Consider the following 13,649-nt stretch of genomic DNA (forward strand, 5'->3'; position numbering starts at 1 on the left):
TAAATTCACAACTCTGGGTGAAAACGTTTTTTCTCATCTCCGTTTTAAATGGCCTCTCCTTTATTCTTAGACTGTGGCCCCTGGTCCTGAACTCCCCCAACATTGGGAACATTTTTCCTGCATCTAGCTTGTCCAGTTCTTTTATAATTATATATGTCTCAATAAGATATCCTCTCATCCTTCAAATTCCAGTGAATACAAGCCCAGTCTTTCCAATCTTTCCTCATATGACAGTCCCGCCATCTTGGGATTAACCTAATGTTCAGGAGCATCTATCGATGTATTTGTATCAATCACTGTGCTGGTGAAACCAGTGGAGACCAGGAATAGACTGGTTGACAACCAAGATAGGGTGGTGACGACTGGAGAGACAGTGGACAGTTCGGAAAGACGGCAACCGGGGCGGGGCGGGTTGGCAGCCCAAACCGCATCCTCTGAGAGGAGGAGACCCAAATCACGCTACAGAAAATCACATTTTGAACATCCAGGTCTCGTTGCACTTCTCTTTTTCCTAATCTGACACCATTGAGACCATAATCTGCCTCCTTGTCTTGCCACCAAAGTGGATAACCTCACATTTATCTACAATATACTGCCGTGCATCTGCCCACTCACTCAACCTGTCCATGTCACCCTGCAACCTCCTAGCATTTCTTCGCAGTTCACACTGCCACCCAGCTTTGAGTCATCTGCAAATTTGCTAGTGTTACTTTTAATTCCATCATCTAAATCTTTAATATATATTGTAAATAGTTGCGGCCTCAGCACCGAGCCTTGCGGCACTCCACTCGTCACTGCCTTCCATTCTGACAGGGACCCGTTTATTCCTTCTCTTTGTTTTCTGTCTGCCAACCATTTCTCTATCCATGTCAATACCCTACCCCCAATACCATGTGCTCTAATTTTGCCCACTAATCTCCTTTGTGGGACCTTATCAAAGGCTTTCTGAAAGTCCAGATACACTACATCCAATGGATCACCTTCATCCATTTTACTTGTCACATCCTCAAAAAATTCCAGAAATTAGTCAAGCACGATTTCCCCTTCATAAATCCATGCTGACTTGGACCAATCCTTTTGCTGCTATCCAAATGTGCCGTTATTACTTCTTAATTATTGACTCCAGCATCTTCCCCACCACACATGTCAGGCTGTTTAAGAAGGAACTGCAGATGCTGGAAAATCGAAGGTGGACAAAAGTGCTGGAGAAACTCAGCGGATGCAGCAGCATCTATGGAGCGAAGGAAATAGGCAACGTTTCGGGCCAAAACCCTTCTTCAGACCGATGTCAGGCTAACTGGTCTATAATTCTTTGTTTTCTCTCTCGCTCCTTACTTGAAAAGTTGGATAACATTAGCTACCCTCCAATACACAGGAACTGATCCTGAATCTATAGAACATTGGAAAATAATTACCATTGCGTCCACAATTTCTAGAGCCACCTCCTTGAGTACCATGGGATGCAGACCATCAGGTCCTGGGGATTTATCAGCCTTCAGTTCCATCAGTCTATCCAATACTATTTCTCGCCTAATGCAAATTTCTTTCCTAGATCCTCCGTCCTCCAGTACACCTGGGAAATTGTTTGTATCTTCCTTCATGAAGACAGAATCAAAGTACCTGTTCAACTCTTCTGCCATTTCCTTGTTCCCCATAATAATTTTACCTGTTTCTGCCTTCAAGGGACCCACATTTGTCTTTACTAATCTTTTTCTCTGAACATGCTGGAGTAACTCAGCAGGTCAGGCAGCAAAAGCTAAATAAGCTTTTACTATCCTTCTATGAGTTCTACCAAGCTAACAAAACCTGTCTGAAGAAGGGTCTCAACCCAAAACATCACCCATTCCTTCTCTCCAGAGATGCTGCCTGACCCACTGAGTTACTCCAGCATTTTGTGTCTAACTTTTACAAAACCAATTATCTTTAAATATTCTTCACATTCTTCACAATGTAAATCTATTAGTTACTTTTTGGCCTGAATATTTTTTTTCAGATCAGTCCTTTTTCTACATGTGGCTAGGTTTGGGTTTTTATAAGGGATTGTAAGTATGACAGTGCCTACAAATATATTTTAAATTTAAAAGGTTTCATTTATTGGCACAAGTTACAGAGAAGTCCAAAGTGAGGGTCAATTTAGATTAGATTCAGCAGCCGTTCAGGAACATTTTAAAATATTCATTAGAAGTTGCATTAAATGAGCAAATACCAGTGATTTTGAATCTGACTTGGATTATAATCAGTGTTTAAGTTTAAAAATAAGTACCATTTGTTCCGCTAATACATGTTGAACATCAAACTGCCAGGAAGAAATTACAAATGGTCCTAGGGGATTGTATGTTAAATTCCTTTAATTATAACTACTGCTTCAAATGTTATTTTATGGAGATGTGAGCAAATGGTTGCACAGCAGAATGGCCTAGTAAATATTCTGCAACTAATTTTGTGCTGAAATTCATTTGAATTTCTAATTTTTCTTTTACGGATGAGATCAAGAGCAATCATGTGATCAATTGCATCTCCGGCATCTTAAGGTGGTTTCATATTATTGTTTTTATTGGCCAGAAATTGCACATCAGATTGAAATAATTAAGTTCATAAGGTTATAGGAGCAAAATGAAGTCATTTGGCAACATCGGAACTACTCCGTCCTTCAATCATGGCAGATCTATCTTTCAACCCCATTCTCCTGCCTTCTTCCCATAACCCCTGACACTCACACTAACTAAGAATCTATCAATCTACACCTTTGAAATATCCATTGACGTGGCCTCCACAGCCGTCAATGGAAGTGAATTCCACAGATTTACCACCCTCTGCCCTAAGAAAAGCCTCCTTATCTCCTTTCTAAAGGTACGGCCTTTTCTTCTGAGCTATGGACTCTAGTCCAAGACTCTCCAACTAGTGGAAACATTCTCTCCACGTCCACTCCATCTCGGCCTTTCACTATTTGGTACTTTTCAACGAGGTCCCACCCTCATCCTCAAACTCAAATTTCTAAACTCAATTAATAAAATAAAAATACAAATTTGAAATAAACTCATATCTTATCCCAGTTCAATTGTCTTTTTTGATAGGGTGTGAAATTCTTTGCAGTCTTTTCATTGTAAAAAAAAGATTCATTATTTTATATTGTTTAAGAAGGAACTGCAGATGCTGGAAAATCTACCTTCATTATTTTATAGTTCATTCCAAACTTTGGCAATCTTTGACTTCAGTATCAATCTTAATCAGGTTCCTTGCTGGTCTGGTGTTTGGGTAGTCTACAATTTACAATGCTTTCTTCCTTGTCCCAGCAATGACCCTTATCCCAATGTCCAGAATAGCACCCTTCACCATATCAGCATGACATTTTTATTGCTACATCAATTATGTTTATGACTTCCTTGAATAGGACTGCTAATCAGAGTCAATTCATACTTCTTTAGATTCCTTAGCACCACTCCTTGAGCATAAAGTTCACCAGAAAATATAAAGTAAGAAACTGCAAGGAAATTGCAACATCAAGTTGTCTGGTTAACACAAGCTTCTGATGGATATATTGGATAGCAAATATCATCACCAGTCAAAGATCATATGGGACCCATTGACCATTCCACATACAAGATTGTTTGTGGCCCCGTTGAAGAATGTACAGTTTTGTGTTTACATAAAGCAGAAACCTCACAAAGGATTTATTATTCCCTGCTTAACTTAAGCTACCTAGTTTTTCAATCTTATCATCAGCTCAGTGAATGATTTAAGAGCTTTAGGCCGGCTGGAAATTATTATGGTCAGTATGATTGTACTGTGTTAAGGAACACTGTGAAGATAAATGCACCTTATCATAAAGGTAGGATTTTCTACAGTACGTAATATAATCAGATCCCGCCTAACCCAAGTAGCGCCACATGAAACTTTCAACTTATATTGTTGGAAACATTAGAAATGGTCTCTATCATAGGAACACCTCAAATAAAAGTTGTTCTGTACTAACCCTAGTCTCAGTGTTCTAAATTCCACCAAAATTATATTGTAGGGAATATTCCATAACGATGAAGAATTAACTAGACTACCTTTATTTCATGAGAATCACCTTTAATTCACATTTAATTCACAGAAATGCCATTAATTCTCATTGAAACATACAGAATAGTGAAAGGCCTGGATAGAGTCGATGTGGAGAGGATGTTTCCACGAGACGGCCAGAGGCCATAGCCTCAGAATAAAAGGCCGTACCTTTAGAAAGGAGACGAGGAGGAATTTCTTTAGTCAGAGGATGGTAAATCTGTTGAATTCATTGCCACAGAAAGCTGTTGAGGCCAAGTCAATGGATATGTTTCAGCCGGAGATTGATGGGTTTTTGATTAGTACAGGTATCAGAGGTTATGGGGAGAAGGCAGGAGAATGAGGTTGAGAGGGAAAGGTAGATCAGCCATGATGGAATGGCAAAGTAGACTTGATAGATCGAATGGCATAATTCTGCTCCTATAACTTATGTATAATGGAATATTAGCAAATATGGATGGACGGTAGATAAGGTGACAGGAGACATTCCAAGCATTGAACTTAGACCATTGTTCCAGTTCTATTGCTACCAGCCTGTGTTGCTGGGTTATTGAGATCTTTAGATGGATCTTAGCAATCCATATCTCTGCAATTGATGCAACTAATCAGGAGATCCAATTTAAATTAGGCAACAATGCAAGAGCACTAAAATTAAGATGTGAACATTATCATAAATGGAGTTGCAGATATACCAAAGTATGAATTTAAATATGTGAAAATGTCAGTCATAAAAAGACCAGTTAATCCAACCCATTTAAATTTCAGTTTAGTTTAGTTTATTGTCACCTGTGCCGAGGAACAATGAAAAGCTTTTTATGTTGTGTGCTATCCAGTCAGTGGAAAGACTATACATGATTACAATCGAGCCGTCCACCGTGAAATGATACAGGATAAAGGAAATAACGTTTAGTGCAAGTTGAAGTCCAGTAAAGCCCTATTGAAGATACTCCAAGAACCTCTGATGAAGTAGATGATAGCTCAGGACCACTCTCAAGTTGGTGATAGGATGGTTCAGTTGCCTGATAACAGCTGGGAAGAAACTGTCCCTGAATCCTGAGTTATTTAGGGACAGTTTTTAATCCCAGCTGTTATCTGTTGCAGTTTACTGCCTTGGAACTGGATAACCTGACCCCAAATGCTTCCTGCCCGTTATGTAATGCAACAAGCTAGGGGTGGCAACAAACAACAGATTAATAAAGAACTAGCATAATTTAGACAGATAAGAATCCTTTCCAAAGCCAATCAAACCAAGTTCCTTGTAAAGAGTACAGTATATAGTAAATGTTCCCCTAACATTTTGTTCTTGGTGTCATCAGTTTCCCTGCAACTCTCTGGAGGCTCCAAGTCCTGCATTCCCCAAGCCTTCCTAGTCAGTGTCAGTGAAAAACTTCAGAGAATACCCAGCAACTAAGAATAAGATGGAATTCCTCAGGTTTTAACCTGTTGCCTTTGAATATTAACACCAGCAACAACATAGTTGTGGAAACTCCAGCAAACTCTCGAAGCAAGGAAATATACATGGTATCGTTTCCAATTCATTATGAGAACCTCCATCAGTGCCTTCAGAACTGGCAGCTTGATCTAATTTGAAACATGTAAACAAATTAAGAAATATTGCAAAAAATTAGAATTGGATCACCCATGGTATTGCCGAAGGAAAAGACAAAACAAACAATTGCCTGAAGACTAGATATTGGAGGGTCTGACTGAAAACTTAGATTTATCCAGATATATTTCATTTGTTTAAAAAAAAAATTTCTAAAGTTTAATTGCTCAATCTTATTTTGCAGCCATGCCATAGAAATAATTTATTTGTGTAGAGCAGACTATTCAGTGTTTAGAAGCCATGCTGCATTATGAATCAATTCATTCACCAAAGCATGAATTTAAAGAGATTTTCCTGAAATATGGAGAAAGATTGGTTAAGTATATGAAACAGCTGTTCGAATATTTTGGAGTTAATCAAAAACAGCACTAAAGTGTTGCTTTGGTGATATTGTGCATTCTACAAGTTGAACTGCCATATAGTTTAGGGGTTAGTTTGAAACTGGCTTGTTTCCCTTCCTTAGCTAGAATGATTCATGGAATTAAAGTGTCCATTGTGAAATAAATCACCTGCTTCCAGGGAATTATCATCTGTGCTTTATGACATTACAGTGGGCACAGAACTTACCCAAGTGACCATTTCACAAAATAGCACAAAGCTTCCTGGTACAACTCCCATGGCGGACAAAAGAAAACGCTTACATTGCAGTTACTATGTGAATTACCTCACCACCATGTGTTGGATCAGCCACATTCAACATGAATTGAATCTGTTAAGCATTAGTGATATGCCAATTTGTAATTAGCCAAAAAACATTATGGAACATTTTTAATCATTTTTTCATTCATCTGGCATTGTAACATGCCCAGAACTCAAATATCTTAAGGTAGCACTACCTCATTAACTCACACTTCTCTTAATCTTATACTCCGATTTTTATTGCTGCAGTTTTTGATCATAAATGTAATTTTATTTGTCTCCTACATCTCCAACCAATCAAATGTAAATTTTACTTTGACATTTTCCCATTGCAAAATTAATCGATTGGTTGAAAGGTACAGCAAGGAAACATGCCCTTCGGCCCATCGAGCCCACATCAACCTGTTCACAGTAGCTCCATGTTATTTACGGATTTACAGAGGCCAAGTAACTTACAAACCCAAATGTCTTTGGGATGTTTAAGAAAACCGGTGCACCCGGAGGGAACCCACGTGGCCATAGGAAGACCGTGCAGACGTCACACAGACAGAACCCGAGCTCAGGGTTGAACCTGGGTCTCAAGTACTGTGAGGAAGCAGCTCCACCAGGTGCGCCACTGTGCTAACTCATTTTTTGTGCATCCATAAATCTGCCAAATTTTCCCAATCCTCAGGCTTTCTGCTCCTTTGGGATTTTTTTTTATTTCTATGCTGTTTGCTTTGATTGAGCAACTGCAAGTGATTTTCTCAGGGCTATTCTGAAAATTTATCTACAGTCAATTATTTTGTCAATATCGCTCAACAATGCATTTTTAATGTGGATTGAAGTTAGCAGTAGTATAATTTTCCGTAGGATGCAATTCAAGTTCATGTAAATGTAATTGCATTGAAGTAATGAAATTCCCATTACATTTGGGAGCACATGAAACTGACTGTCGTTAATCTTACGCATGTGGTTCTGCAGAGACCAGAGAAAGCTGCTGAGATCTGTCGTAATTCTGAGTCAAGCTGGGAATTCTACAACAAATTCATTCTGTTTGGTTTCCCTGCAGTACAGAACGTTTTTATCCTTCGAGGGCCCATTGAACAAAATTCACAAATTAAAGGGTTGCCATTTACCGTGGAATGTTGTTAAATGTGATGTACTTGGGCAAACCAAATATTTACATACAATGGTAATAGCTATTCTAATTATGAAGGCAGGAAGTTCTGATTTTTTGCAATAATTCTCCATATCCTGAGGTTTTATAAAATACAATTCAATCGCAATATACGTAAAAAGAACAACCCAGAATTTTTAACAGAATTCAGAAGAATATTTTTGTTGATCACCCATCAAAGTTGATGCAAAATCGAGCCTAAAAAAAGAGAGAATTATAAGGATGATGGTGTTGTAAATTGTTTATTCACACACAAGCAAAATGCCCAAATGGTCTCATTCTTAAATGTAAACTTTTATGATATGGAATTATGGACCAAATTATCTTTGTAATGATTGGGGCAGAGGAATTCATAAATCTTCTGTTAATAGTTTTACTTGGAAAAATATGAGGTGCCCATGCAAAGATATTTACATCTGCCTTCTGCACTTCAGATGATAAATGATCCTCACGACATGAAATCAAAGCTGTGCCAATCAAAGCTAAACAGCAGTTGTGTTACATGCTTTGCACAGGTACTGTTTTGCAAATGTTTGATTCACAGCACCCACATCTTTGGGGCTTATGGAGCTCTTAGGTCTGAATCAGTTGGGCTTTATGAAGTCTTACCACTTCCTGCGTTGCCTTTATTCCTTCCACCAACTTTGACAACATCTTCCACTTTGACGGCATAGTACTTTGGAGGATTGCAAGACATTAATCTCCAAACTACAGGCCAGCTAGTTAGAAACATCAAGCAGTGTTCTGTTTTCAAAATGCATGCTGACAAGGCGCACACAGTCTCTTCCATAACGTATGGCCTAGTTATAGGGTCTTGCATACAATTACATCTACTGTGCTCTGTGGAGCCAGTAAGCCTTTCTTCCCGCAGCTCTTCCAAAATCATCCATTTTGAGCCACATGGATAGTGTTCTCTAACTGTAGACACAATAGTAGTGGCTGGAGACGCCGGGAAATCTATTGCTTTTCTGCTCTGCTGCCATTTTTGGGAAGTCCTGACAGAAGCATATAAAATTATGAGCGATTCAGATAGGGTAGACTATCAGAAACTTTTTCTCAGGATGGAAATGTCAAAGACTAGAGGGAATGGCTTTAAGGTGAGAGGGTCAATGTTATCTTGCATCAAGATCTACTAATTATAGTTGAGTTAAAGTTATAGCATGGAAACAGGCCCTTCAGCCCACCGAGTCTGTGCCGACCAGCGATCCCCATACACTAACACTATCCTACACACTATCCTACATGCTAGGGAAAATTTTACAATTTCACCGAAGCCAATTAACCGACAAGCCTGGATGTCTTTGGTGAGTGGGAGGAATCCGGAGCACCCGGAGAAAACCAACGCGGTCACAGGGAGAACGTACAAACTCCGTAGTCAGGATCGAACACTCGTCTCTGGCACTGTGAAGCCGCAACTCTACCGCTACGCCACCATGCTGCCTCTCAAGATAATCTTCATTGATGGACGGAGGAAAGGGTCGCTGGCAGTGAGTGGGCTGGGGGGGTCACCTGCCATACCCTGGGAGGTGCTCTGGATGTTTGGAGATCAGCTGTGGGAGGCGCCCCAGGGCACGGAGGCTGAATAGTGGCCTCGTGAGGCGAGGGATGATGCAGAGCTGTGGAGCAGAGAATCAACTGCATGGCCTGGCCAGGCCAAGCCTGCAAATCCAACCCAGAGCCGACGCCAGAACAAAGGGCCTTTATGGCCTAGTTAAGATTCTGATATTTTTAACAACTTTGAACTTGAAGGGTACAAGATGGTGCCGGAATTCTTATGTACTGCCTCAGTGTAATTATTATTCTAACGCTGTAGTACTTGAGTATGAATTTACCTATGGATAGTAAGATTTTTACTGAACTGTATGCAAAGAAAACTTCACTGTACCTAGGTACACGTGACATGTTCAAAAATTCTAGGAACAGAATTAGGCCATTCGCACCTTCAAGTCTACTTCACCATCCAATCATGGCTGATCTATCTTTCACTCTCAAACCCATACTCCTTCCTTCATCCTATAACTCCTGATACTCTTACTAATCAAGAGTCTGTCAATCTCTGCCTTAAAAATATCAATTGATGGCCTCAACAGCTGTCTGAGGAAACGAATTCCACAGATTCACCACCCTCTTACTAAATAAATTCCTTCTCATCTCCTTTATAAAGGTATATCCTTTTATTCTGCGGCTATGGCCTCTGGTCCTGGCCTCCACCACTATTGGAAACATCCTCTCCACATTCACTCTATCCAGGCCTTTCATTATTCAGTAAATTTCAATGAGGTTCCCCCCCTCACCCATCTAAACTCCAGTGAGTACAGGCCCAGTACCTTCAAACACTCATCATATATTAGCCTAATCATTCCTGGGATCATTCTCATAAACCTCCTCTGGACCTTCCCGAGTGCCAGCACATCCTTCCTCAGATTTAGGGCACAAAACTGTTCACAATACTGACAATAAATTACCATTGAACCACTGAACCATCATGTTCATCATCTGCTGTACTTTTCTGATCTATGTCTGTGCTCTGACATCTGATGTTTGGAGGAATAGCACATCATATTCTGCTTGAGGAGCTTACTACTCAGCGAGTTACTCCAGCTTTTTGTGTCTATCTTCAGCGGTATGAATGTTGATTTCTCTCATTTCAAATTTCCCTGCACTCCCTCTCTCTCCACCCTCTCCCACCCTAGTCACCCTACTAGTTCAACTGTTCGCATCCTTGTATCCCTTTGCGGTCACCCCTTCCTCCGCCAACAACGGGCCATTATGGGCTCCACCCTTCCTTGGTCATCTGTTGTCGGCCTTGCTTGGTTCTGGCTTTTTCTTACCTTCTGTTCCCTTTCCTTTACTTGATGGGCCAAATGGCCTGTTTCCACATTGTATCTTTAAACTAAACTAAACTAAACTAAAAGAGATGTAGCCTGCATTGCACTTAGAGAGGAAATTGCAGAACATGGGACCAAGGCAATTAAATGCACAGCAACAAATGGCGGGGTTAATAAAATAAAGAATATCGAAGAAGCCAGAAGTGGAGGAGCTGGAAGAACATAGGATCTAATTAAAGAATTTTCTTAAACCCTTTTTAAGGATGTTGCTGCTTCAAAGAGAATTAGACCATGGAAGGATTTGAAATATAATATAGTATGGAATTTGAGACATTTTTTTCATTCCATACTGACAAATTTCAGGCAAATGAAAGCTATGGTGCAACCAACATTACTGCAAGACATTGGTGTGTTCTGGGTGATCATTATCGGCATCTTAAAATTACTACTAAAAATACTATAGAGGAACTCATTGGAATATCCCGGGTGAATGACATTTTAAACCTTTGTAAGCCTTTCTTTGGTAATCTGACTCTGGCCCTGGTAATCCCTCTGCTGCTGAAACTTTTATACCCTGCACATAATGTACAAGTAGATGGTGTTAGGGCACACTCTATTCCATAGCACTTCTACAACTCCTGTTTTTCACGTACATCACTCCCATTTACAGGGAGATAGAATTGAACAGTAATCAAGATTACCAAAAGATCATCAGAAAATGCTGGAAGACTCAGTATGTCTGGCAGCACCTGTGGAAAGAGAAATAGAGTGAGCATTTCAGTTGATGACCTTTTATCTGTAATAAAAATGAGCTGCAAATACTGGTTTATGCCAAAGATAGACACAGTGCTGGAGTAACTCAATGGGTCAGGCAGCATCCCCGGAGAGCATGGATAGGTGACGTTTCGGGGCAGGACCCTTCTTCAGACTGATTGTAGTGGGGGATGGTGGGGGTGAGGAGGGGGGGGGGGGGGAAGAGTGGGGTTGGAGGGATGCCTGGAAGCAAGAACATTGATTTTTTTCTTCCTTCCAGCTCCCCCACCACAATTAATCTGATGAAGGGTCCCGACCCAAAACATCACCTATCCATGTTCTCCATGGGTACTGCCTGACCCATTGAGTTACTCCAGCATTTTGTGTCTACCTTTCATCAGTATTAGGAAAGAGAAAAAACACATTTTCAAGTCTTTTCAAGTGTACCAGCATTCTTCACTATCTGCACTTAATCCTGATACAGCGTTTTAACCTGAAATGTTGGCAATTCCTTTTCCCTCTCTGCACAGATACTGCTCGGCCCACTGTGTTCCTCCAGCAGGTTGTTTGTTTATCCCATAGAGTTGCCTGACCTGCTGAGTGTGTCTAACATTTACTGCATTTATTTTCAGATTTTTAGTTTTGTTTTGCACCGAAGCTTTCAAGGCTGACTCTGACGTTATCCACCTGAAGTCAAACAAAATCTTTCCGGTCACACAACCTGTCAAACAACGAGAACCAATAGGACAAAATCTAATCTATAGCATCGATGCCCAACAAAGGTCATAAGGTCATAAGTAATAGGAGTAAAAGTAGACCATTCGGCCCATCAAGTCTACTCCGCCATTCAATCATGGCTGATCTATCTCTCCCTTCTAACCCTGTTCTCCTGCCTTCTCACCATAACCTCTGACACCTGTTCTAATCAAGAATCTATCTATCTCTGCCTTAAAAATATCCACTGACGTCCTCCACAGCATTCGGTGGCAAATAATTCCACAGATTCACCACCCTCTGACTAAATACATTTCTCCATGTCTCCTTCCTAAAATAAGGTCCTTTAATTCTGAGGCTATGACCTCTAGTCCTAGACTCCCCCATTAGTGGAAACATCCTCTCCACATCCACATCCAAGCTTTTCACTATTCTATATGTTTCAATGAGGTCCCCCAAAACCATGGAGCATTCAGATTTACACATAGAACATGGATAAATACAGTACTGGAGCAGGCCCTTTGGCTCACAATATCTGTGCCAATTATGGCATCAAGACAGACCAATCTCATCTGTTTGCACATGTTCCATATTTCTCCAGTCCCTCTTTATTCTTGCACATATCTAAAAGCCTCGAACACCACGATTGAATCTACCTCCACGACCCTCTGTGGCAGTGTGTTCCAGGTACCCACCACCATCTCATTTATACTTTGTCTCTCTCACCTTAAAGCTATGCCCTCCAATCTTTAACATTTGTACCCTGAGGAAAAGTCTCTTACTGTCTATGTGTAGAAAGGAACTGGAGATGTTGGTAGATACCAAAGATAGATGCAATGTGCTGGAGTAACCCAGCAGGTCAGGCAGCAGCTCTGGAGAAAAAGGATGGGTGATGTTTCGGGTCGGGACCCTTCTTCAGACTGCAGTCTGAAGGAGGGTTCCAACTGAGACGTCACCCATCCTTTATCCCGAGAGATGCTGCCTGATGCGCTGGGTTACTCCAGCACTTTGTGTTAATTTTCATTCTTACTGTCTACCCAATAATGTCTTCACAACATTTTATATTCTTCCATCAAGTCTCCCTTCAACATCTGGCATTCCAGAGAAAACAATCCAAGCTTGTCCAGCCTCTCCCTATAGCTAATACCACTTAATCCAGGCAGAAATATAGATGTAGGACTCCAATGAATCCATTCATATGTAACAGAGTGGAAGTGGCAGCTCGTGAATAAATGGCATATCTGAAATGCGTATGGGCCAGATGTGATCAATGCGTCGTACAGGAAAGTTATTTACAATGGAGAACCTCAGTCAATTCACTGAACAGACCCTAATGGCATCAACTGCCAAGCAAACCTCACCAAACAATGTTGACATGCAATTTTTAACTGTTGCTTTCCCTAAAAGAAGATACAATATTATAGAAGTAAGGCATTGCCCGATGAATAAAAAGGAAATTAATTCCTCCTCATTGCATCAAGGGTGATATTTGATAACCCGAGCAGCCGCGGAATTTAAAGCATCATCATCACTTGTATGGTAATTTGACGACAAGAACATTTAATCTGTTAGCATCTGTGAGGATTCAGTTCTTAACTCACAATGATTCCTTTTTTTACATTCCGGGCCTCGTGCAATGCATGTCATCTGGCTCCATGACTGAACTCGTGAGCAGTAAACCGTTTTCAGTCGGCTCCTGAGAAGAACAACTTCGTCCAAAAAAAACAATTTTGAGAGGTCCTGTGCCAGAAGCCGGCTGAGAATGCTCTGCTACTGAAGCTGAGGCAGCACTGAAACCTTCCACTATGTATTTGGTGGACAAAGTGCTCCAGTCTTTTTCGACTAGCCTCTTCTACACACATCTTGAAGTGCATCAACATTACCATTGAAGAGGCACGCGATTAAG

This window comes from Amblyraja radiata, chromosome 8 (assembly GCF_010909765.2).
Source record: "Amblyraja radiata isolate CabotCenter1 chromosome 8, sAmbRad1.1.pri, whole genome shotgun sequence".
NCBI classification, from domain to species: domain Eukaryota; kingdom Metazoa; phylum Chordata; class Chondrichthyes; order Rajiformes; family Rajidae; genus Amblyraja; species Amblyraja radiata.